Source organism: Cervus canadensis, chromosome 17, assembly GCF_019320065.1.
Source record: "Cervus canadensis isolate Bull #8, Minnesota chromosome 17, ASM1932006v1, whole genome shotgun sequence".
Classification (NCBI taxonomy): domain Eukaryota; kingdom Metazoa; phylum Chordata; class Mammalia; order Artiodactyla; family Cervidae; genus Cervus; species Cervus canadensis.
Genome location: NC_057402.1, coordinates 51554606 through 51581448, shown reverse-complemented (window position 1 = coordinate 51581448; position 26843 = coordinate 51554606). Strand labels below are relative to the sequence as shown.

General features: G+C 43.8%; 1 protein-coding gene across 4 annotated transcripts in view; it reads right to left on the bottom strand.

Moving 5' to 3' along the window:
• The window catches only part of SV2B (synaptic vesicle glycoprotein 2B), a 243136-nt gene extending 228152 nt beyond the window's left edge, over nt 1-14984 (bottom strand). For 2 of the 4 annotated variants that reach the window (XM_043434488.1, XM_043434485.1), the window contains exon 1: nt 14617-14984. The gene's annotated coding sequence lies outside the window, so the exon portion shown is untranslated. Of the gene's footprint in view, nt 1-13865; nt 14053-14616 lie in introns of those variants that run through there. The other 2 variants (XM_043434486.1, XM_043434487.1) reach the window with 2 other exon arrangements.
• Nucleotides 14985-26843: the final 11859 nt, after the last annotated feature.

The following is a 26843-nucleotide window of genomic DNA, read 5'->3' as shown; positions in this document are numbered from 1 at the left end:
GTTTGTGTGTTGTTCCCAAATCAACTGAAGACTCTCAGATCTAGCTACTTCTCAAACTATCTCCTCTATCAGGAATACCATTCTCCTCCCCAGCGCCCTCCTGGGAAACTCCTACTCTTCCTTCAAGGCCCAGTTAAGCAATGCCCCTTCACCCTCTCCGGTAGTTTTTCTGGCCCTCAGTCTTCTCTCCTTATGAAGCAATAATCATTGCTTATAGTCCATGCTCCCACAAACATTCACTCAGTTTATATCTCTGTGACATCATCATCTCACCTTGTAGTCTCACAATTAATTAATGAGCTTCCCAACAGCAGAGCCTAGGCACTGCAGCCCTTATAAGACCTTGTAGGAAAATAACTTCAGAGTCTGGGAATCCAATTGGATCCAGTTCCTGGTTTAAGCCCATTAGGAAGTAGCCAGATATTTGCAAACCCCCTTTAGGAGCCTGTGGGTTGTAGCAACAGGAGCAGGAGAGGCTGGAGTCAAGGTCATGGACTGAGGCTCATTGCTGCACCTAACCAGCCTTCATGGACTTGGTGGGGAGGGAACACAGCACACAGCAAAGAACATGTTCGAGGTTAGCAGCCTTGCATCTGAATCCATTCTCCCCTTCAATCAATGCTAACATTACTTTACCGACAAAGGTCTGTATAGTCAAAGCTATGGTATTTCCAATAATCATGTATGGATGTGATAATTGGACCATAAGGAAGGCTGAGTGCCAAAGAATTGATGCTTTCGAACTGTGGTGTTGCAGAAGATGCTTTAGAGTCCCTTGGACAGCAAGGAGATCAAACCCATCAATCCTAATGGAAATCAACCTTGAATTTTCACTGGAAGGACTGATGCTGAAACTGAAATTCCAATACTTTGGCCACCTGATGTGAAGGGCCAACTTATTGGAAAAGACCCTGATGCTGGGAAAGATTGAAGGCAGGAGGAGAAGGGGACAACAAAGGATTCAGTGGTTGGATGGCATCGCCGACTCAGTGGACGTGAGTTTGAGCAAACTCCAGGAGATGGTGAAGGACAGGGAAGCCTGGCGTGCTCCAGTCCACGGGGTCACAAAGAGTAGGATATTACTGAGAGACTGAATAACAACAATAATCTCTGGGAAACTTATTTAACTTCTCTGAACCTCAGTTTACTCCATGACAAAATGGAGACAATAAACTCCTGCTTCACAGGGATTGGAAGAATGAAATGAAATGAAATCATATATACATCATAATCATCATTATTGTCACATGATCAAACTACAAGCTCCTAGAGGAACCACATCTAATGCATCTATGTGGGTTCTCAATACAAAGCTAACTTTGCTGTAAGAATAAACTCTGCTGTCTCTATTTCTTTATCTGTAAGCTGCCTATTTGAGGGTTATTGTGAGGACACTGCTGTTCAATATGAGGTGCTGAGCAAATGCTGAAGGTGATTCTTATAACACCAGCATGACTTTCCCCTCTGTTTCCCAAATGGGCATGTCCTGAGCATTTCCTCGTCTCCCCAGCGTTAGACCAGAGGGAACAGATGAGAGCCCTGAGCAGGCACAGGGAATCTAGGGGTTTGCACAGGAAATCTGGAGATGACAGGCTCAATCTGCAGCAGCTGCTGCTGTAAATGGACCTCAGCTAGTCCTTGGACTGAGGATGCAGCATCTAATCGTATCTGCCATCAGTGACTCTACGGAGTAGGTAAGACCATCACCATTCCCATTTTACTGATTGGAAGACCGAGGCCCAGCATTGCTAAATGACTCACCCAAGATCTCAACTGAGTAAGAAGTAAGGCCAGGCCGGGAACCCAGGAGAGACTGACTCCAGGACTCTTTGTTTTCTCTACCCTCTCTAAGAAGCTCAAGAATCCAGGAGTAATCAGAAGGTCAAGCCAGCCAGAAGAGACCTTACATGCCTGGAGAAAATGAGCTAAGAGTCCCAGGACATCAAGCCGGCCGTGACATGGACGAACCTGAGAAACCTGATGGGAATAACCTGGTCTGTGAGAGCTCCACCTGGTCCCCCACACTGCGTCACTGTGGAGACAGGAGGCCCCCAACCCCTCGATGTAAGGCGGGGAGCCTGGCACAGCTTCTCTGCCAGAGATGGGCCGGGACCCCCAAGTGAAGACAAAGTCACCCATCGTGGGGAGTGAAAGGAGAGCTCAGCTCAGCATCCCATCCTGTTTCCATACTGCTCTGACCCTTTCTCTTTTTTTGTCTTTCTTTAATATCTATTTTTTATTTATTTGACTGCACCAGGCCTTAGTTGCCACATACAGGACTTTTTCAGTTGCAGCTTGTGGGATCTAAGTTCTCCAACCAAGAATCAAACCCAGGCTCCCAGCACTGGAAGCTTGGAGCCCTAAGCTTCACTGGATCACCAGGGAAGTCTCTGCTCTGACCCTTTCTAATCAACCTCATCATCACTCCACAGCTACTTTCATTTTTGAACTTTTCGTTTTATATTGGAGCGTAACCAACTGACAATGTTGTAATAGTTTCAAGCGGACAGCAAAGGGTCCCAGCCACAGGTGTACATGTATTCATTCTCCCCCAGGCTCCCCTCCCATCCAGGCTGCCACATAACATTAAGCAAGAGTTCCCTGTACTATCACTTTAATTTTGAAGCTATCACGTTTACTCTTCTTTCCCAGATCGTCGCTTTCCTTCAAGCTTAATTTTTATGCTTTGCTGAAAAATACTCAAAGCAGCCGCCTGTAACCCACAGACACTTAAGCAACCATAGGTGGGCTGCCTTCATCACTCATCCTGGTGGGGGGGTGCGCAGGAGTGGAACTGAGTCCCTTCAGCCCTCCAGGGCCAAGGTCAGGAGCTCCTGACGTGGCCGTGACCTCTTTAGCCCTGTCCTGGGGGGCGCCCGGGACTCTGGAGCAGGCCCCTCCCCGCCAAGCCGTGTCTGCTCCCTCAGAGCCGCCCACGTGCCAGCTGGGCTCCGATTGGCACCATCTGCTGCGCCCCCGATCAGACAGGAGGCCACGGTCAGAGCCTGCGCCTGGCAGGAGAGCAGGGGCCACGGGCAGACCAGGAGCTCCGCTCTCTGGGCCTGCGCTTGGGTCACCGGCAGGGGAAGCCCCCAGAGGATCTCTCGGAGGAAGCTGCAGGGGAGCCGCCCAGGCTCTCAGCTGCCTGGGGGAACCAGCCGTCATGTTGCAGAGGGTTTCTCAGCATGAAGGGCACCCAGGCCTCATTTCCTGTGCTCTCTTTTTTTCTTAATTTTTCTAATTGAGGTACAGGCAGTGTACAAGATTATATAAATTTCAGGAACACAGCACAGTGATCCACAATTTTTAAAGCTTATACTCCATTGACAGTTATTATAAAGTATTGGCCATATTCCCTATGCTGCACAATACATACCCTTGTAGCTTGTTTATTTTATGCCCAGAAGTTTGTACCTCTTAATCCCTTACCCCTCTCTGGCCTCTTCCCACTTCCCTCTCCCCACTGGTGACCACTCCTTTGTTCTCTGTATCTGTGAGTCTGTTTCTTTTCGGCTATATTCACTAGCTGCTTTTCTTTCTTAGATTCCACATATAAATGATACCATACAGTATTGGCCTTTCTCTGGCTGACTTATTTCTCCAAGCATAATACCCTCCAAGTCCACCCACGTTGTTGCGAATGGCAAAATTTCATTTGTTTCTGTGACTGAGTAGTATTCCACTGTATGTTTGTACCACACACAGCTTCTTTATCCATTCATCGCTGATGGACACTTAGGTTGCTTCCACACCTTGTAAATAACGCTGCTGTGATCGTGGTCTCTCTTGCTCCCTACCATCGGATGAACTTAGTTTCTGCAGGCCTGTCTTGGGCTCTCTCTAGTGTTCACTGACTGTAGGACCTTAAACAAGTAATTTCCTTCTCTAGACTCAGCTCCTGTCTTTGCCTAGTACGAGTTTAGATTCCTACACTCCCTTCAGCTCTGAAACACTAAGATCCTCTAGTCCAAGTAAGTTCTTCCATTGTCCTGAACTTGTTCTGGGCCCAAAAAGGAAACTGCCTATGAAAAGTGAAAGTGAAAGTCACTCAGTCGGGTCTGACTCTTTGTGACTGGATGGAACTATCCCCTCAGGCTCCTCTGTCCAGGGACTTCTCCAGGCAAGAATAACGGAGTGGGTTGCCGTTCCCTTTACCAGGGCATCTTCCAGACCCAGGTATCAAACCTGTGCCTCCTGCATTGCAGGTAGATTCTTCACTGTCCAAGCCACCAGGGAAGCCAAAGGAACCTGCCTATGAAATACTTATTAAAACAAATTTGTACATTTGGAGGTACTGATGGACAGACACGTGTTCATTGGCAGGTTTCAGTAATGGGGAGCCATGAAAATAGACTTGAAACCACACATCTCCCCCATGCTTACGTGACTTTTAGGTGCCAGAGTTCCTGCCAACACATGCATCATCTGGGTTTAATGTATGAAGCTGTTAATGGTCCCCAGCTCCCAGCTTGAACAGCCAACTGCTAGACCCGGACCTCTGTGATGCAAGAAGGCCCCAGAAGGCTGGCCAAATTACCTTCTCCTGCATCTATGTAGAACGGGAAGAGAAAGAAATAAGGTTGTTCCACCGCTTGTCGAAGAGTACCTGCATCATCTATGATTTCCTCACTCTGTACATCAGGTTTCCCATCTATAAAGTGGGAATGGAAAAGAAGACATGGCCTATATGTTCTAGCTCCTAAAAGAGTTCAATTTAGTTCTATTTCTGAGGGGTTACAGAGTCACTGGGCTTCCCTGGTAGCTCAGACAGTAAAGAATCTGTCTGCAACATGGGAGACCAGGGTTTGATCCCTGTGTCGGGAAGATCCCCTGGAGAAGGGAATGGCAACCCACTCAAGCATTCTTGCCTGGAGAATTCCATGGATTGAGAAGCCTAGCAGGCTACATTCCATGGGGTCGCAAATAGTCGGACACGACTGAGCGATAACACGTACACACACACACAGTCCCTGGTTAGGGGAGAATTTTCAGTTGCCTTTTGGGGAAAAGAAAAAAGTTAATGCTACTCTCCCCACTGCTGCCCTGGACAGAAGCAAGCTCTAAAGACTGAAGGAAACAGGAAGTGGGTGGAGCAAGAGCTTCCATAGAAACAGAGAAACTTGATAGGACCACAGGCTTCAGTATGGGCTGCTGAAGAAGGGAATCCATGGTGCAGGTTTTCACTGGGGCAGGAGACACAATGGGTGAACTGTAATCCATGGTCAGGACAGCAAGGGAGCTTTGGTCTTTGCTCCTGATGCCTCTGAGAGCCCCAAGAGGAAACTGAGTCCATGCTCCTTGATCCAGAGGAGGCCAGAATGGCAGCAAAGGCAGGGAGGTGGGACAAAGAGAAACCATTCACTTCTGTGTGTTGTATGTTCCTCACTCAGTTGTGTCCGACTCTTTTCAACTCCATGGACTGTAGCCTGCCAGGCTCCTCTGTCCATGGGATCCTCCAGACAAGAATACTGGAGTAGGTTATTATGCCTTCCTCCAGGGGATCCTCCCGACCCCAACGCAGGGATCGAACCCACGTCTTTCATGTTTCCTACAATGGCAGGCGGATTCCTTACCACTAGTGCCACCGGGGAAGCCCTTAGCTGCTGAATACTTACTGCTGCTGCTGCTGCTAAGTTGCTTCAGTCGTGTCCGACTCTGTGCGACCCATAGACTGCAGCCCACCAGGCTCCCCCATCCCTGGGATTCTCCAGGCAAGAACACTGGAGTGGGTTGCCATTTCCTTCTCTAATGCATGAAAGTGAAAAGTGAAAGTGAAGTTGCTCAGTCGCATCCGACTCGTTGCAACTCCATGGACTGCAGCCTACCAGGTTCCTCCGTCCATGGGATTTTCCAGGCAAGAGTACTGGAGTGGGTTGCCATTGCCTTCTCCGGAATACCTACTAGATGCTGCAGACTCAGCACTATCTCTCACACATCACGTCTTGTCCAGGTCAAAGAGGAAAAACCAAGGAGCCAAAAACCACAATATTGTAAAATAATTAGCCTCCAACTAATAAAAATAAATGAAAAAAAAAAAAAAAACCCAAGGAGCCTCAGCCAACCGAGCAACCACAACAGCATTTACTCATTCATGAAATCAAATAGACTCGTATTGTGTGCCTACTATGTACCTGAAACAGGAAAAACAGCAGATTTTCCAGTAGAAAACATCATGGGGCAGATTTTATGGGAGCAAAACCCAGAGGCATCTGATGGAGAGTTTCTGCACCTACATAATCCAAATGACTCAAAAACTTTGATCAAGGAATTCTAACAAAGTCTGAGACAATGCAGAGCTGAGCTGGGGGGTTGGCCTACTGCAGAGATGGAAGGTTGGTTTCCCTTTGAGGCACCTCAGAAATCTCCAGCTCATAAGTCTGATTATTATCCACCTGTCTCATTTTGAACACCATGGGCCTCATGCAAATAATCTCATCAGCACTGGCAACATTAAACGACAGGTTCTAAACTCTCTCTACACTTAGAATTTCCAATTCTTTCATTAGATGTAGTGATGCTTTGGGGAGCCTCGATGGATTAGCAGGTAAAGAATCCACCTGCAAAGCAGGAGCCACAGAAGACATGGGTTTGATGCCTGGGTCAGGAAGATCCTGTGGAGGAGGAAATGACAACCCATTCCAGTATTCTTGCCTGAAAAATCCCATGGACAGAGAAACCTGGTGGGCTACAGTCCATGAGGCCACAAAGAGTCGGATACAACTGATGACTAAGCGTGCACTCAGTAATTCTTTAATTAGTATTTAGACCAACATATTTCCAAGAGCAGGAGCATGAAGGAAACCGCAGACCACTTGGGTGTTATTACTACTACCATCATCACTTTCACCACCACCAACACCATCATCACCATCACTGCCACCATCATCACCATCATCATTTTATAACTGAAGGAACCAGGGCTCAGAGAAATTAAATAACTGGCTAAGGTTTACACAGCTAGAAAGTAAGGAAGATGGAGTTCAAACCAAGTTTTGTTTGATCCCAAATCCCACCGCTCCATCCAATCTCCAACATGGTCAAGCTTGGTATCCACACGTACAAACGGAGGCCAACTTAATATCCCTTTCTCATATTTCCTTCTCAGCTTTAGTTCTTTTTTTCCCCACTGTTGTCCCTTTCCTTCTCTCTCTGTCTCTGTCTCTTTCTCTGTCTTTCTCTCTCTCTCTCTCTGTCTCTCTCTCTCTCACAGACACCCACACAAACAGGAAACCATTTGCCATTGCAGCACCTACCTTTTTTCCTCACTCCCACCCCCTCTAATATCACTGCAAATAAAACTCACACTCACACATATTCAGTCACACCATGGGGAGGAAATGGTCAGCACCTGGAGTCTGAGATTGAAGTCATTCCAATTAAAGTCACGCCAATTAAACCCCTTAACTGTTCCTCCCCTTTTCCCATAAGACTATTGCTGATTTCTCTCCTTTTATAAACAGGAACAGATTACACAAGATGCTGTAGATGTGGGATTTTTCAAGCAAGCTGGTGACACTCTTTCATTTGGCACAAAATCGATTTAAATAAACATCTTCCTTTTTCAAGATTCTTTCCTGCTTCTGCTTAATCTTAAATTAAGAGGAGTACAATAATAACCCAAGAACATCACACCTCTGAATTTCAACCTCCTCTCCCGCAGGATTTTGTCTCCTTTTTTGAAAGTATGAGCTATTTTTTGGTTTCCACTTGTTTCTCCTTCTTACTTGTCATCACACATTGTTTTCTATAAGACATAAGCAATTGCAGCCTTCACATTTAAAGTCTGTTTTTAGTCCATGGGATCCACAATAAGGCTCTCATGAGACCTTAAAAAGAAAAAGAATAACTTCAGGGAGTTACACTTCAAGACCCACTGGAACAAAGATCCACAGTCACCTCCAGTGACTGAGTGACTCCATTCACTCATTCAGTAAATACTCACTGAGCACAGACTATGTGCCAAGCACCATGCAGGGCACTGGTGGTACAGAAGGTTCTGGGCTCACTGGAGGGACAAATTAAAAATGCTAACGACACTCAAGCTTATATCTCCTTCTAGGACCTCCTCCTTCAACTCTAGACCCACACATATAACTATCAAATTAACATCTCCCATTGGAGTCCAGTTAAAGTCCACTACTCTTCCTTCTCCATTTCAGTAAAGGGCCACTCTTTCTAGTCGCTCAGGTCAAAATATGTGGAGTCATCCTTGAATCCCTAGAGCAATATATCCATAATTTGATGACTTTTCACCATCACCCCTAACTACCCTGGTCCAAACCACCATCATCTCTTGCCTGGATCACTGCAGTAGCCTTCTGACTTTATCTCCCTGTTTTCACCCTTAACTCTAAAAATCTATTCTAAGGTCTAAAGTTCAGGTAATCACTGTAAAATTTAAATCAGATAATGAAAATAAATAAATAAATAAATCAGATAATGTCAGCAAGTGCTCAAACTTCTCCTCTGGCTTCCCATCACACTCAGAGTAAAAGCCACAGTCCACACAAGGCCCTAGATGACCTTGTATTACCCAGCTCTCAGCGATTTGTCTGATCTCACCTCCTCCATCCTCACCCTCTCTACATGAATGCCCTTTCTGTTCCCAGAATACACCAGTACACTATGCCCTCGCGGCCTTTGCACTTGTCACTTTCCCTACCTAGAAGGGTCCTTCCCCAAATATCCATCTGGGATATTTCTTCATGTCACCCTGACCACTCCCACCCCTTCCTTCACCCTGCTCCTCATTCACTCAACCAGGCACTCCTCATCCTGCTCTCCCTACTTGATGTCCTCTCATCACATAATACATATTTACTTATTTACATACCATCTCCCCAACTAGAATGAATGCATCATGAGGATGGACTTTGCTACCTTGACCGCTGCACATGTTTGTATGTGTGCGTGTTGCTCAGTCATGTCTGACTCTGTGTGACCCCATAGACTGTAGCCCACCAGGCTCCTCTGTCCATGGGATTTTCTAGGCACAGAATACTGGAACGGGTTGCCATTTCCTCCTCCAGGGGATCTTCCCAACCCAGGGATTGAACCTGCGTCTCTTGTGCATTCTTCATTGGCAGGCAGATTCTTTACCACTGTGCCACCTTGGGAAGCCCATGCCTGACATGTAGGGAACACTCAGTAAATATTTGGTGGATAAATGGCTATCTAAAGATTCATATGTCTGAAGCTGATCAGCTATGGAAACAGAACAGAGAAAAAGAAAAGGGCAAGTTTCAGGCATTGTCCATTAAAGCAGAATTTGGGAAAAATGGAGCCTTAGTCAAGGGAACTTTAAATATTAACGTCCCTATGGTAGACTGAATGCAAAGACAGTCCAATCTCCCTCCTCCCTCCATATCCGTGCTCTCTGCAGCGCGCCTTCGTAGCACCTCCCATCAAGCAGTGTACTCCAGGGACTTGCCTGGTGGTTCAGCAGCTAAGACTCTGCGCTCCCAATGCAGGGGGCCCAGGTTCGATCCCTGGTCAGGCAACTAGACCCTACATGCCACAACAAAGGTCAAAGATACCACGTGCTGTATCTAAGGCCTGGCACAGCCAAATGAGTAAATAGTTTTTTTAAGTGTTTTCTATTCCCTACACCTTCACTCTGGACTGGCCTTGTGACTTAAAGAGAAAGTGTCAGTCACTCAGTCATGTCCAACCCTTTGCAGCCCCCTGGACTGCAGTCCGCCAGGCTCCTCTGTCCATGGGATTCTCCAGGCAAGCATACTGGAGCGGGTAGCCATTCCCTTCTCCAGGGGATCTTCCTGACCCAGGGATCAAACTCTGGTCTCCTACATTGCAGGCAGACTCTACACCTTCACTCTGGGCTGGCCTTGTGACTTACTTTTGTCAATAGACAAAGATGAAACAGCAGTGTGCCAAGCATAAGTTTAGACCTCAAGAGGTCAGGCAGGTTTCTACTCTCCCCTGGATTCCAGGGCTACCATGTGAACATGTTAGGCTAGCCTGTTGGAAGATGTGGTACTACCCGGAGCAGAGCCAAGTTCCCCCGGCTAAGGCCACCCTTAAGCAGCCAGCTCTCAGCCACTCCAACAGCAGACAAAAATCACATGAACAAACCCAGCTGGGATGAATCAAGCCCAACTCGGACCTAAAGAACTGCCGGGCCAGCCCATAGACACGTGAGAAAATGAGAAATGGTTGCTGTCTTAAGCCACTAAGTTGTGGGGAGGTTTGTCCTGCAGTCCCCTTGGTAAGGTCAGCCCTAATGTATGTGATCAGCCCGCAGGGGGGGCATCTCAGCTGCTCTGCTCTGAATATGTGCTCATCAGGAAAGCTTCTCCTTGTGATGTGGTTGTCACCAAGGGGATCTGCAAGAAGAAGACACCCTGCCATGCCACACAGGGTCCCAGCCATTGTAAATTCACAGACTGGGGTGAGCAAGGTCACTGGGATGTAGCCCAGAGGGACAGATTGGTTTTCTGAGGCAGCAAGACCTCAGATGGAAAAAATTCCACAGAGGTGAAAGTCACCTTCTAAAGGGGTGACTTGGGGGACACCCAGCTAGCCACCCAGCCAGGACCCAACCTTGTCACATCCTGTTTCACAGAAACTTTGACCAGGTTCTCAGGCATCCAACCCCATTTCTATCCACGAAACACATTGCAACAATCCCACAGCACTAGGGTCAGTCATTGGGGGAAGCTCTCAAATCCCCAAAACCATGCTCTTTTACTTTTTTTTAATTGGGTCCGGTTGATTTCAAGTGTATATCAAAGTGATTCTATCAGACACATATAATACATATATATTCTTTCAGATTCTTTTCCATTATAGGTTATTACAAGATACTGAATGCAGTTCCCTGTGCTATGCAGTAGGTCTTTGTTGTTTATCTATTTTATGTGTAATAGTGTGTGTGTGTGCTCAGTCGCTCAGTCGTGTCCACCTCTTTGCAGCCCCATGGACTGCAGCCCGCCAGGCTCCTTTGCCCATGGGATTCTCCAGGCAAACATACTGGAGTGGGATGCTGTGCCCTCCTCCAAGGGATCTTCCCAACTCAGGGATAAAACCCGCGTCTCCTGCATCTCCTGCCTTGCAGATGGATTCTTTACCATTAGCGCCACCTGGGAAACCCAATGTGTGTATTTTAACCCCAAACTTCTAATTTATCTGTCCTCCCTCCCCTCACACTCTCCCCTTTGGTAACAATAAGTCTGCCGAAACCATGCTCTTTAGAGCAACAGTCCCCAATCTTTTTGGCACCAGGGACCAGTTTCGTGGAAGACAGTTTTTCCATGGACCAGGCAGGGGAGAGATGGTTTCAGGATGATTCAAGCTCATTACATTCATTGTGCACTTTATTCCTATTACTATTACATCAGCTCCATCTCAGATCATCAGGCATTAGATCCCAGAGGTAGAGGACCCCCGCTTTAGAGGAACGAAGTCCCAGAGGGGCAGAGCCGCAAATTGTGGTCATTGTATTCAGCCTACAAGATGGTAGTCTCAAATAAGTGCACCATATAATATCATGTACATGCATCCCATGGTACACCAACAGTCAGTGTATTTCCAGTTGATTCTAACATCTTTCCATAGCCATAGAAACTACTTTCATCCTCAAAGAATACAGACTAAAAACTAGCAAGGACAATACCTGCAGGACTATTCACTAAAGGTGGCCCTTTCTTTCATTGCGGGGGAAAGGTTCAAAAGAAGCCCGAAAACAGTCCTTGATCTGGATGAAAGATTGCTGAACACTGTTTTGCACTGAGCTTCTCGTCACCTTGGAAAGATTTATGCCTCTGCTGCCTGCATTTGCTCAGGCTGAGTGACCCAGGAACCTATGTCTCCCAACCAGCCTTCTTCTAAACATCGAGTGCAGGATGTCAGCCAATTCCTGCCACAAGAGCTCAGGATATTAATCTTAGCAACAAATAGAAATCATGAGAGGCAATACCCCAGTGACCCTGCCGGCTTACCCTCTGACCTCAAATCCTACTGCTGCTCCCCTCGCTCACTCACCCACAACCCCACTGGACTTCTTTTTTTTTTTTTTCCCACTGGACTTCTTCCTGGATTTTCTTATGAACACACCTCCCTCCTGCTTCAGGGTTTTGCAGGTGCTGCTACACTGCCCAGAATGCTCTTCCTCAGACATCTGCCTGGCCCGCTCCTCACTTCCCCAGGGGCCCAGTCAAATGTCACTCATCAGCAAAGTCTTCCCTGACCAGGCTATATTAAACAACAACAATCCTCACCCCACCCTCTGACAAGACTCCCCATTCCTCTTACTCTGCTTTATTTCTCTCCACTATAATGCATCATTATCTCACTATTTATGTGTCCATTATCTTACACACACACACAAGGTAAGCTCCTTGAGGGAGTTTATTTAATTCAATTCTGTGTCCCCACACATAGAGCAATTCCTGACACATAGTAGGTACTCAATGAATGAACTGCCATTTCTTAAGCACCTACTTTGTGTCAAGCAACTTATATATGATGATCATTTCCCAATAAACACATACTTTTAAGCACTTATGATGTAATTATATTATAAGAACTCCATTGTTATCTCCATTTTACAGCTCAGGAACCCAAAGCTCAAAGCGAGGCTAAGAAACCTGCACAAGACACTTACCTAGGTCTGTTTGAGTATCAAAACCCACACTCCTTGAAGTGTGCCAATCTGCTTTTCAAATACCTTAGTGATGGTTTAGGTTACAAGACGCATGTAAGACGCATCTCTGGCAACATGTATAATGCAAGAGCTCTTCATTCTACCATTTTTCTATCACCCACCATAGATTTTGTCCAGGGGGAAAAAAAATCCGTCAGATTGGATTTTTATTTCCCAGAGCACACTGGTTAGAATAGCTTTAGATTTCCTTTATTCCATCCATTTAGAGACATCCAAGTTCAGAGCTTTCCTTTCGAACTGAGCTGGGACAAGCACAGACAGGTCAGGGACCCAAAGGGGATGAAGGCAGAAGTTCATCTGCTCTGAGAATGCCTCAGAACTATCCAGAACCCTTGCCTTTGTGAAGTACTGGTCCTAGAACTTAGGAAAATGATCCATTAAAGAAACAAAAAGCTTGACCTCCTGCATAGGACACTCTTTTCTCCTGGTTGTCATCCTATGCCTGTGTCTACTGGTATCTGGTCACATACTGCAAACGCCAACCCTGCTGTAACGTACAGAGCTCTGCACATACGGCAGCCTTGATGCTGATGATGGGGAGATGGATGGGGGTTATTCACAGACCGAAGGACCTAGAGAGGGACCCTGTTTCTACTGAAATTCATGTAATGCCTCACCTAGGAGCGCTTCATTTAAAAAAAAATCACTGCCACATTAATTCCTCTCTTCCCGCTCCCACCACTCATTCCACATCTACATTGCTGAACTTATCACACCTCATCATTACAGGTGTTTCTTGTCCACCAGATGTGAGCTTCTGGGGAAATGGACTTTGTTTTCGTCCCCTCTGCGCTCCTCCAGGGTTAATCCAGCCTCTGTCACATCCTAGGTGCTCGACCAGTATTTGCTGACTCAAGAAAGATGCAGAGTGAGCCTGTACTGTGTTTGCTGCACCCACTGTAGCAAGCAGGGTAAGTGACCTCTTCCGGAAAGGGCAAGAAGCAGAAACAGAAGAGACCAGGGTAGACCAGAAGGATCACTGAGCTGGCCAGGATACCCAACTCTCCCCTGTAGGTGTCGACTTCCTATTCCTCACCTGCCACTCCCTGAACCCCAAAACCACCCGCATTTGCTTCTGAACAAGCTTTTTAAAAACTGAGCACACACCCCACCCCAGTCTCCCACCCCACCCCACCCTACCGGTCTGCTCTTACCAGAGCCCCAGACACCGAGGTTAAGTTACCTTTAAAAGGAGCTAGTCTGCATCTGTGCTTTCTGGTTTAAGGATCGTGTTTCAGCAGCGGGGCTGAACCCTGGACAGCAGATATAGCTAACACCCGTCTGCGGAGGAAACGGCAGTGCCTCACTCCTCCCTGGCTAAACGCACCCGCTCACCCATCCCTGCAGAACAAATCATGTTCTTTTCCTTGCGCTAAAATCCATCTATAAACAAATCCTCTCCGCGTACCTAAGAAACGGCTCCCACGTCCGCGGAGGGCGCCCTCCACACACACAAATACACACTCACAAAACCCAACCCAGAGGTACCAGGTGAAAGCCTGGTTTCGATCTGTCCTTTAAGAACAAACCAAAAACAACATCATTCAACACACACACAATCCATCTAATTGGAAAGAACTGAAACTAAAAGGGGTGACTAGGAAGCTTATGGAAAGGGAGTTATCAACGTCAGTAGCCTAAGTTGCAAAACTATGTATGGCGCTAACAGTTCAAATAGGATTTAAAAACAGCCCTTGGGGATGCCCCCTTCAAAGAGGCGCGCAACCCCGCGCAGCAGGCAAGTGCTTGCTTTTCTGCGCCAGCTTTCCAAGACTCTCCCTTGTCTTTTGTGCCATTTACTATAAACAACATTCAGAGGTAGCAGCGTGTACATTTCAGCCCAGGCATGTGAGCCTGGGAGCCCCCAGGGTCGCGCGGGCTCCGCGCCCCCGGCCGGGTCTGCACGCACAGGAGCGAGCAATGCCGTCCCCTACCTGGGTGGGAAATCCGCACGCGGCCGCCTCCGGGTGCGGGCGGAGCGGTGTCCGTCCCGGTGGCCCGGCCGGCTGCTCGGGAGAACGCGGCGCTGGGGCGATCCCGGCGGAGGCAGGAGTCCGCGGGTGTCACACCTGCATCACGGCGCCCGCGCCGCCGCAGCGCGCAGCGCGCCCCCGCCACTCCGAGCACCCAGGGCGGGAGGCTCCTGGGTCCTCTACTCAGCGGGATCAGATCCTAACCGGCTTTCTTCCCGGCCTGGGCATTAAAGGCATTGGCGGCGGCCACCTCTTCTCGCTTCTAAATCCCCTTTTGATTTAAGATGGAGTGTTTGGGATAGCTTGATGGGCAGGGGACCCAGCTAGGGACCCAGGCTCTCTGGATTTGCAGAGCAATACACGCTAAACTTCTTATTCCTCGAGTTTCGAGTTTCATCACCTACTGATGACTGGCATCTCTTTCGCGCTCTCCACCGCGCCCCGCACCAGGGGGCGCTATGCACTCCACACTCCCTTTCATCAGCCCCAAACTAAGACACTTTGGAGGGCACGACTTGAATTCCTGGGAAGGTGAATCCTCGGATAGTGCGTGCCTGCTCGGTCGTGTGGACTCTTTGCGACCCCATGGGCTATACAGCTTGCCAGGTTCCGCTGTGCATGGAATTTTCCAGGCAAGAATGCTGGAACGGGTTGCCATTTCCTAGTGCAGGGTGTCTTACCGGACCAGAGTTCGAACCTCTGTCTCCTGCATTGGCAGGGGGATTCTTTACCACTGGACCACCAGGGAAGTCCATCAATGCTTATATCTGGTATCTAAACTTCTTGCTTGAGGATTCTGGTTAGGACCTCTCAGACAACATTGAATTAAAGTGGTACTGAAGCTCTATATTTAAAATGAATAACCAACAAGGGCCTACTGTGTAGCACAGGGAACTCTGCTCAATGTTATGTGGCAGCCTCCATAGGAAGCGGGCTTAGGGGAGAATGGATCCATGCATATGTATGGCCGAGTCCCTTGGCTGTCCACCTGAAACTATCACAACATTGTTAACCGGCTGTACTCCAATATAAAATTAAAGGTTTTTTAAAAATAAAGTGGTGGTACTGGATATCTGGTTTTATTCATATTCAGGGGGAAAGTCTTCATACTATTACATATTTTAATTATAAAAGTGATAATGAAGAGCCTTATCTTATTCTTAATTTTACAAAAAAGCATTTTTTACCCTTAAGTATGATGTTGCTGCTAAGTCACTTCAGTCGTGTCCGACTCTGTGTGATCCCATAGATGGCAGCCCACCAGGCTCCCCCATCCCTGGGATTCTCCAGGCGAGAACACTGGAGTGGGTTGCCATTTCCTTCTCCAATGTGTGAAAGTGAAAAGTGAAAGTGAAGTCGCTCAGTCATGTCCGACTCTTATGGACCCCATGGACCACAGCCTACCAGGCTCCTCCATCCATGGGATTTTCCAGGCAAGAGTACTGGAGGGGGGTGCCATTGCCTTCTCCTAAGTATGATGTTAGCTAGCCATTGTTAAAAACTTTATCAGATGAAAGAACTTCTCATAATAAATATGTAGAATTTTGTCAAAAGTTTTTTTGCCTCCATTGAGATAACCGTAGTTTTACTCCTTTATTCAACTCATATGGGTAATTCCATTCATTGACTTTTGAATGTTAAACCACTTTTATATTCCTCAAATAAACTCCATGATATCATATTTTATATATAACTGGATTTGATTTGATATCTTAAATTTTTATATTAAAAATATTCTACGTTCATGAGGGATGTTAAATTAGTATTCTGCTTTTATAATGTCCCTGTCAAGTTTTTATAGGAAGGTTGTGCTGGCCTCATATACAAGCTGAAAAGTTTTTCTCATTTCTTTTATCTGGAACAGTTTGTGTAGATTGTGTATCCTTTCTTAAACATTGGGGGAAAGTCATCAGTGAAACTATTAGAGCTTAAAGTTTTTATTGTGAGGTTTTTCATTAAGTTCAATTATTTTATTAGCCATGTGACTACTCAGATTTTCTATTTCTTCTTCTTTCAGCTTTGTTAAACTATTACTTTTCAAGGACTTTATCCACTTCATTTAAGTTTTCAAAATTATTAGCTGCAGTGATGTCTCATTTTTCATTCCTGATTTTGGTGACTGGATGGTTTTCCTTTCTTTTGTGTTACTCCTTGCCGGTCTTCGAATAGAAACTTAGATTATTGAGTTTTAATATCCTATAAACTTCCCTCTATAAACACTGATTTGTTTACACCACTGAACTGAACCAATTTTAATATGTTCCATATACGTTTTTGTTCAGTTTAAACTATTATCTAATGTAGACTGTGATTTCCTTGATCCATAGGATTATTTGAAGTGTAATTTTCAAACTTTTAGGAATTTGTTTTCTGTCCCATTTTTCATTGTCTGTTTATCATTTTCCTACCTTCTTCTTCATTAATCAATGTCTTTAATTAAATTATTGTATACACTCTATTCACTTTAGTTTTCCCTTTTAGTATTTCTATCTTAGTTAGATGCTCTATTTCTATTGTGCAACTCTAACTGCAGTCACCTCATCACTTCCCCAGAGACGACAATGGCACCCCAGTCCAGTACTTTGCCTGGAAAATCCCACAGACGGAGGCCTGGTGGGCTGCGGTCCATGGGGCCGCACAGAGTTGGACACGACTGAAGCGACTTAGCAGCAGCAGCAGCATCACTTCCTGGTGGCTCAGCTGGTAAAGAATCTGCCAGCAATGCGGGAGGCCTAGGTTCATTCCCTGGGTTGGGAAGATCCCCTGGAGGAGGACATAGCAACCCACTCCAGTATTCTTGCCTGGAGAATCCCCATGGACAGAGGAGCCTGGTGGGCTACAGTCCATGGGGTCGCAAAGGGTCAGACACGACTGAGCGACTAAGCACAACAAGGCACATCACTTATCACTGCCCCAAAAATGCAAAAATATAAATTCAATTCCATTTTTTTTAACTTTGTGCTAAAATATATATTTTAATATAAAATTTTTAAAAGATTTTTTTTAATTTACAATGACATAACTTCAAGTGTAAAGATTAGTAAACAGACTTAAATTTTTTTGTTTTTCAGTTAGACCAGCTGCTATGTCCAAGCAATTTTTCTGAGCTATTCATTTCCCAGGCAGAAACAGAAATAGATCCAATGGTCTCTCTCTCTTAATATATATTTCAAATAACCCCTCTCAGATTACATGAGTGAATTTCATTATATCACCTGACCCTTAGATGTCAGTCTGATGCATTGTAATACCTGCTGTAGAGAATTCCCTGATGGTCCAGTGGTTAGGACTGCATGCTTTCTTTGCCAAAGGCGCAGGTTCACTGCCGAGGGTGCAGATCGGGGAACTAAGATCCCACAAGCTGTAGCGTGGCAAAAAAAAAAAGCTATAAAATGGGGTTGACAGGTCTTAGCATACACCATCCCTACCATGGGGAGACAGATGACAGATGTAACTGAAGAAACTGCTTATATAAATATGTATATGTTTCCCTGATGGTTCAGTGAGTAAAGAATTCACCTGCCACCTACAGTGCAGGAGATGCAGATTCAATCTCTGGGTTAGGAAGAGCCCCGGGAGAAGGGCATGGCAGCCCACTCTAGTATTCTTGCCTGGAGAATCCCATGGACTGAGGAGCCTGGTGGGCTCCAGTCAATGGGGTCACACCGAGTCAGACACGACGGAGCAACTTAGCATGTACGCACATATGTATATGTATATATACACCAAACCCCACAACCCACAAGACATTGTTATTACTGTTCTTTTACAGTCAATGTTTTTCTATATATTATCATATATTTACCCAGTTCTTCATTCCTTCCTGTGTATTTATTGGAGTTTCCTTTACTTCAGTCTGAATAGGTCTTTTTAGTAATTTTTGTAGGGAAAAGACTAATTCTAGACTGCTAGAGACTAATTATGTCAGATTTTTTTCAAGTTAAAAATGTCTTTCTTTGACCTTTAGTTTTGAAGGTCCCTTTTCACTATATATAGCATTTGTAGATGGAAGTTTTTTTTTTCTTTCATCATTTTTAAGATGTCATTCTATTGTCTTCTTGATGTCTGTCGTATGTTCATTCTAAAACTCTATTAGTCTTATTTTCACTTCTCTGAAAGTAATCTTTTTAAATTTTGCTTCTTTTAATATTTTCTTTCATAAGTTTAATTATTCTGTTCCTATGTATGATTTCTTTGGTCACCTGATGCAAAGAACCGACTCATTGGAAAAGACCCTGATGCTGGGAAAGATTGAAGGCAGGAGGAGAAGGGGATGACAGAGGAAAAGATAGTTGGATGGCATCACCGACTTGATGAACATGAGTTTGAGCAAGTTGCGGGAGTTGGTGATGGACAGGGGAACCTGGCAAGCTGCAGTCCATGGCTCGCAAAGAGACGGACATAACTGAGCCACTGAACAACAACATGATTTTCTTTATTTTTTTCTGATAGTGAGCATCTTGAATTTGTGGGTTAATGTTGTTTACTAGTTTTAGAAAATTCTCAGACTATCTTTTCAAATGTTGTTTCTGCCCTCTTTTCTCTCCCCTACCCTCTTTGATTGAGTGAGCACATACATTACACATAATTAAATGGTTTTGCTATTATCCCTCATGTCTTATGCTCCATTCTTTCTATTAGCTTTTCACCTTCTTTGTACTTTAGCTCGAGAGTTTTCTATTGACCTTTATTTAGGTTCACTAAATTTGCTTTCTGCTATGACCAATTTGCTATTAAACCCATCCAATGAGTTTTTAAGCCTAGATATTATATTTTTTCCAATGGCTACTTGATTAATTGACATAGACTTTGCTGAAGTTTTATTCTTAACTGTTTGATCTGTCTTTCTACGTTCTTTAATACATTTATAATAAAATCTACTAACTTCAATATAGGAATAATTTAGACTAGTTTATTGTCTTTTCTGTTGACTATTAGTAAAATTTTTCTTGTCTCTTTGCATGTATCCCTTTTTTTAAATTTGTATTTCAGATATTGTGTGTAAAGGAACTATTGAAAACTGAAATTATTGTTGCTTCTTAGAGATCATTTACCTTGCCCTCTGTTATACAGATAAGATGAGGGGTTACTCACCTCAATCCATTCAAAAATAAGCTTCCAAGGAACTGGATATTAGCTCTACTTAGGCTAATTTCACCTCTGTTTTCATATGTCTTAAAGATGACAGCGGTCATGTGTTTATTGCAGGACATTGCCTCAGGGAGGATTTTACTCACCAGCACTATGAGACTGCAGAATATCTCACTCTGCCTTTCCAATTCAACACCTAGCTTCTTACACCACTCCCCCACTCAGCATTCAGCAAAGATCCACCAGGCAAACTGTACTTTTGGGGTTTCTGTACATTTTAAACAGGCATAAAGCCATATGGTGTTCTAAAGCTCTGCTGGTTTGTCTTCCCCTAGTAGAGCCCCTTCGCCTGATCCTCAGCTCGTGCTTGGACTCAGCAAATCTCCATAAGGAAGAAAAAAGTAAAATCAGCTCACCTAGCAAGAGATCATTGGAAGGACTAATATTGAAGTTGGAGTTCCAAAACCTTGGCCACCTGATGCAAAGAGCTGATTCATTGGAAAAGACCCTGATTCCAGGAAAGATTGAGGGCAGCCAGGTGACAGAGGATGAGATAGTTGGATGGCATCATCAACTCGGTGGATATGAGTGAGCAAACTCCGAGAGATAGTGAAGGTCAGGGAAGCCTGGCATTCTACAATCCATGGAGCCACAAATAGTCTGACAAGACTTAGCAACTGAACAACAACAGAAAGAGCTCTTTTTTCTTTGGAATGGTAGTTCATTTAGTCCTTTTTGTTTCCAATATTCTCAGATATCTTTTAAAATACGATTTCTGGGACTTCCTTGGTGGTCCAGTGGTTAAAAATTCGTCTTCCAGTGCAGGGTTTGATGCCTGGGTTTGATGCCTCGTTGGGGAACTAAGATCCCACATTCCATGGCACAAGTAAGCCCGAAAGCTGCAACTACTGAGCCCACACATTCTGGAGCCAATGCATCACAAATAGAGGAAGCCTGCATGCCTCAATGAAAGATTCCATATGCCTCAACAAAACCAAATAAATTAAAAAATATTTTTAGATAATAATAAAAAATAAAATATGATTCCTATAATTAATTCTTTTTTTCTAGTTGATGCAGATTAATGAAATGCCACCAATTAAATATTACTGGAAAGCAGAAATTGATTTGCTAACTTTTTAACTCTCACATTTTTATGAGGTAGGTACATTTTTTCAGACAAGTTGTGTAACTTGCCAAAGATCACTTAATAGTAAGTAATGACGTCAGGAGATGAACCTATGCTATCTCATCCTAAAAACAGGAGTGACAATAACCACGATGATATACTGCTTCTAATAAATGGAAATCTCCTTTTTCAATAGGTAAAGAAATGCTAATTCTGACTTCTAACTGAAAATCTGAAGGAAGGATCATTTTTAAAATTTTCTTTTGAGATTCGTTTTGAGTCAGATATGTAACTTACTTTAAATTCAAGGCACATCTCTCACCAAAATGTTTCTGTAGAAACTAAATTACCTTTTCTTATCCTTCAAGCCTCAAGAGATAAACCTCACTTAATCAAAAGCATTTTGGGTCCTCTTTTCTTCAGGAAACAGGGGGACAACTGTCGAATTTCTGTGTCCTCCTCTCACAGAATTCTATTGTTAATTACAACAATTCACTTCAGGAATACAAATGCATCTAAAAGAACACTTTCATTTTATGTTTTCGCTTTTGGAAAGTAAGTACAGTGGACTCCTAAACTGCTTGCTTAGAACAGCAAAGGTTAAGGTAATTAGAGTAGAAATGGGAAAATTCACAATCAATTTGCATTTTGAAAGTGCCAACGAATACCAAATGAGAGCTGCCAATGGTTTGTGGCTGCAAAGGTTGAGTCACAACTGAAGCTACAATTTGGAAACCAGCACATTCTGAAAAGCATTGGTATTTACTCTTTTTCTTTCACTTAATTTTTTAAATTTCTATTTTATGTTGGAGTATAGAGAGTCCCTTGGACTGCAAGGAGATCCAACCAGTCCATCCTGAAGGAGATCAGTCTGCAGTGTTCATTGGCAGGACTGATGCTGAAACTGAAGCTCCAATACTTTGGCCACTTGATGCAAAGAATTGACTCATTTGAAAAGACCCTGATGCTGGGAAATATTGAAAGTGGGAGGAGAAGGGGACGACAGAGGATGAGATAGTTGGATGGCATCACTGACTCAATGGACATGAGTTTGAGTAAACTCTGGGAGTTGGTGATGGACAGGTAGGCCTGGAGTGCTGCAGTCCATGGGGTCGCAAAAAGTCGGACACAACTGAGCGACTGAACTGGACTGAACTGATAGCTGGTTAACAATGTTTTGTTAATTTCAGGTAAGTGATCCAGTTATACATAGTATTAGTCGCTCAGCTGTGTCCAACTCTCTGCGACCCCAAGGACTGTAGCCTGCCAGTGTCATCTGTCCATGGGATTCTCCAGGCAAGAATACTGGAGTGGGTTGCCATATACATATCCATGTACCTTTTCTTTTTCAAGTTTTTTTTAACCATTTAGTTTATTACAGAATATTGAGCAGAGTTTCCTGTGCTGTGCAGTAGGTCCTGTTGGTTATTTATTTTAAATATAGTAGTGTGTACATGTCAGTCGCAACCTCCCAATCTATGCCCTTCCTCCCCCACCCTTTCCCCCTGCTAAACATACATTCTTTCTCTAAGTCTGTTTCTGGTAGGTATATACAATGGTATGCAATATTACCCAGCCATTAGAAAGAATGAAATAATGTCATTTGCAGCAACATAGATGGACCTGGAGATAACCATACTAAGTGAAGTAAATCTTACAAAGGAATATCATATGATATCACTTATACGCAGAATCTTTAAAAAGTGATATGAATGAACTTCTTTACAAAACCGGTGTTTACTCTTTCTGGGCCTTTGCCTAAGAATAATGTGATAATGATAAAGTCTCTTCTGGCTGTAGCTTTATCAGTAGAAAAACGTAAGATGCAAAGAATCAGAATCTCTTCCACTTGCTCTACAGGCAGGAAGGAATTCCAGACTTGACCATGGCAAAATTCAGTATGTGAGCTTACTGAGAAAGATTTGATTTTTGGCTCTTAGGAAGGAAAGTATCACCTGATACTGCAGGCAAATCAAACAATTCCATTTTTTAAAAAGCAGTTGTCTGCCTGAAAGCAGAATTTTAAAACTAAATCTAAAAGAGGAAAAAAGGAACCCACAAAATCGCATCACAGGATTTTAAATATTTCCATTACCTTCTGCTGCTTCCCAGTCAACCAGAGAAGACAGTGATTTCCATGCACTGGACGCGTCTGGCAGACTTGCTGGTTCATTTCCTGGGTTTTATCACTCTGTAAATTTTGATGGTTCAATTATAATACCATCAAATGATGTTAAGATGCCACTCTTCTGGTATTTTTTTTAAAAAAACCCTTTAACATTACCTGCCAGCATAACAATCGACTTAACATGCTAATTTTCCCCAAAACACTGCAAGCTATGCACTTTATTTTCATGTGCTAAATTTGTTTCTAAAAGCTTAGAGTGGTCAGGTAATACCTCGAAGGCCACACAACCAATAAGAAAAAGGGTTAGGAGTCAAATAACAGTAAAATTCCAAAGCCTGGATTCTTCCATAAAATCACTGTTCTCCTATAGAAATAATTTTAGCTCCAACCTAACTGTCCTGTCTTATTCCTCCTCATGCCTGTCCCCACACTTCCCATTCCACCCAAATCGGTTTGCTCCCTTGAATATTTTGTACTTGTTTTCTCTTCTGTATCATTACACACACAGCTCCTCATGCTAATATTGTTTCTAATCCTCAACCCTATAAAAACCTAATTTATCCTTCAAGTACCTGCTGAGATTCCACTTCTTCCAATGAACCTGCCCAGATAAACTTACTTCCTCCCCTAGCTTTCCATAGTAATCTCTCCCTTCCAGATATTTATATAGCATATATTCTCTGTACTATTTGTTCATTCATTCATTCAACAGATCTTTATTCACTTCAAGTTCTAGAAACACAGAGACGACTGGAAGTGAAACCCAGTAACAGATGTATAAAGATAAAATGTGTTGTTAAATATATTGATATGTATGTATGCATATATACACTGTATTCAACCATATTAATAATAGGCCAATATTACTGAGTACCTACTATGTGCCACGCACTATTCCAGGCCACTTAAATGTTCTAAGATGAAATGTTTATTTGGCACATTCATCTCTCATTGATCAAAGGTTGGTGCACTGAGTGTAAATTTCACATTTGCACATTTGTTTATGTGGAAGCATCAACTGGTGCTCCCGTTGGTTTAGCTGCCTCACAGAGGCTTCACAAAAGAACTGATGATTCTGCGACTGGATCATTCATTGGTCCTTGAGTTAAACGAGCAGGTTCCCAGAAGAATCCCATATCTAGTATCAGAAAAGCCCTGGGGCAGAAAGTAAAAAATACACTGTGTAGTTGAGGCAAGGTGCCAAAACACTTGAGTAGAGCTGACTCTTGCATCCAAGGCTGGATGGAAGGTAGACTGAGAGGATATGAGACGGGGCACAGGAGGTGTCTACACATAGTAGCAGATGTCGGAGAGAGACATAAAAAGCACCTTCAAACTCAGCATCATCATCCTGTTACTAGAATCTGGCTACCTCTGTATTTCCAATAATGGAAACACATTAACTTCCTTATTGTTTAAGTCACTTCTTTCTTCTTAATCTCCCCTTTATTAAGAGGAAACCACTAAGAAAAAAAAATTGTATATATATAGGCTTTCCTGATAGCTCAGTTGGTAAAGAATCTGCCTGCAATGCAGGAGACCCCAGTTTGATTCCTGGGTCAGGAAGATCCACTGTAGAAAGGACAGGCTAACCATTTGCGTATTCTTGGGTTTCCCTTGTGGTTCAGCTGGTAAAGAACCCATCTGCAATGCAGGAGACCTGGGTTCAATCCCTGGGTTGGGAAGATCCCCTGGAGAAGGGAAAGGATACCCACTCCAGTATTCTGGCCTAGAGAATTCCATGGACTATACAGTCCATGGGGTCGCAAAGAGTCAGACAGGACTGAGTGATTTACACTTTCATATGAATTGTGGCATTGCATACAGGTAGCAGTAGGAAGGTAGCAGAGACATAGCATTTGTTTTCCTTGAGTATAGGATTTGTTTACCTCACTGTTTGTGAAGCCTTGTTGGTAATCGCATTGGCCGTGCTCAAAATGTGCATAAGCTACTTGTTTATGTGAAATAAAGCACACTATCTTTTCTGTAACCTGAAGCTGAAATTTTGCCAGTTCTTACAGAGGGCATTCTCTACAGAAGAAACAGTATTTACAAAAGAAGGATGGGGGCTTTCCTGGTGGCTCAAGGGTAAAGAATCTTCCTGCCAATGCAGGAGACCCAGGTTCAATCTCTGATCTGGGATGACCCCACATGCTGTGGAGCAACTAAGCCCCCACACCACAACTACTGAGCCTGTGCTCTCGAGCCCGGGAGCCACAGCTACTGAGCCCACGCAACTACTGAAGCCCATGCTCCACAACAAGAAAAGCCACCACAGTGAGAAGCCCTCGTCCACACCTAGACGAAAGCTAAAACTAGGGAAAAGCCCACACAGTGATGAAGATCCAGCACAGCCAAAAATAAATAAATAAATGTATAAAAGCAAGCAAGAAGTGTGTTTCATCAGCTCAGTTTTTCATTCAAAAAACTTGGGGTGCCTTTCATGTACCAATCATCATTGCTCTCCTCTCTGGGGATACAACCCAGAAACAGACAAGATTCCCCATCATTAAAGAGCACCATCTATTAGGGGAAACAGACAGTAAACAAATGAGTACTCAAGGGGAGGGGAAGGTGAGGCTGGCATATATATATATATATATACATATTTGGCATATATTTTTAAAGGATCATCTGGATTTTGAAAGGGACTGGGTTGGAAGCAAGGAGACTGTTTAGATGTTGATGTAGCAATTTGGGCTAGAAATGATGGTGGCCTGAACAAGAGTGGTGGGGAAGAAGGTGATAAGGCTATTCCCTTTATTGTGCATTGCAGTAAAATCTTTGAAGAGGGGAATATCTGAGGAAGAAAATGGATTCTAGAAGGAAAGAAAGAAGGGATTAAAATAAAAAAGGCTACTGGATAGGTGTCAGGTAGCGGGGTACATTTGATTCAGCTGGAAGGACAGTTGCAGAGTGTGAAAGAGCCACATGCTGAAAGAAATGTGGGTGATAAATTGAATCTACTTTGCTGTTGATCAATAGGCATATGCTTGCTAACACTGGAATATTCTAATTACTTTTAATTGTTGGGTTGTGTTTCTTTAACTACACCACCAGGCAAAGACCAAACTCTGTGGGACTCAATATACATAGAGTTACACAGGCTTACACAGAATGAAATTTGTCCTATTTAACACATTTTGAAAGTGATTTTTAAATGTTTTCACTCTTAGGATTTTTACTCATAAATTTTTCCCTCTGAGATATATTAAGTACCAGTTCTGCAAAGAAAATTAGATAGAAGGCAGTTTAGCGATGAATCAAACTAGAATTATGATCAAAGAGAGTCTCAGTAGATAGAATGTAGTTTAGAAATTAAGTTAGCAAAGTTTGGACCTCTCACATTAATCATTTCATAATTCATATTTTCATATATTTACAGCTCATTGAGCAAGCCTATTTTCTTTCCCTGTGGAAAGATGCTTGGTGCTTAAGGGGCCCTGGGATTTAGTAAAGATAACTATGTGAAATAAAGTGCAAATGACAAGTGACTATTTTTGTGATTTATTTTGCCTTTGTTCCAAACTCAGAAGAATGGTGAGTAGAGGCGGACACTGGATGACCGTTTGAGCAGGCGGTGATTTCTTTATTTATTCAAAAATACTAGGGGCAACAAATTCTTCCTTAAAAATGCAAGTGTACTCAAGAGTGTAAGCTCCATCACACCTGTGTTTGATGACAGTAATGCCTCAGTTACCTAAAAGAATGGGCCGTGGGTTACTGACAAAGAATAGAGGGTAAGTCTTAAAAACTTGAAAAAAGGAAACTCAGGTTTTTTCCCTTCTGCGCTACCATTTAGCTGGGTGGCTTTAAGAAAGTCATGTGGCTTCAACAAAT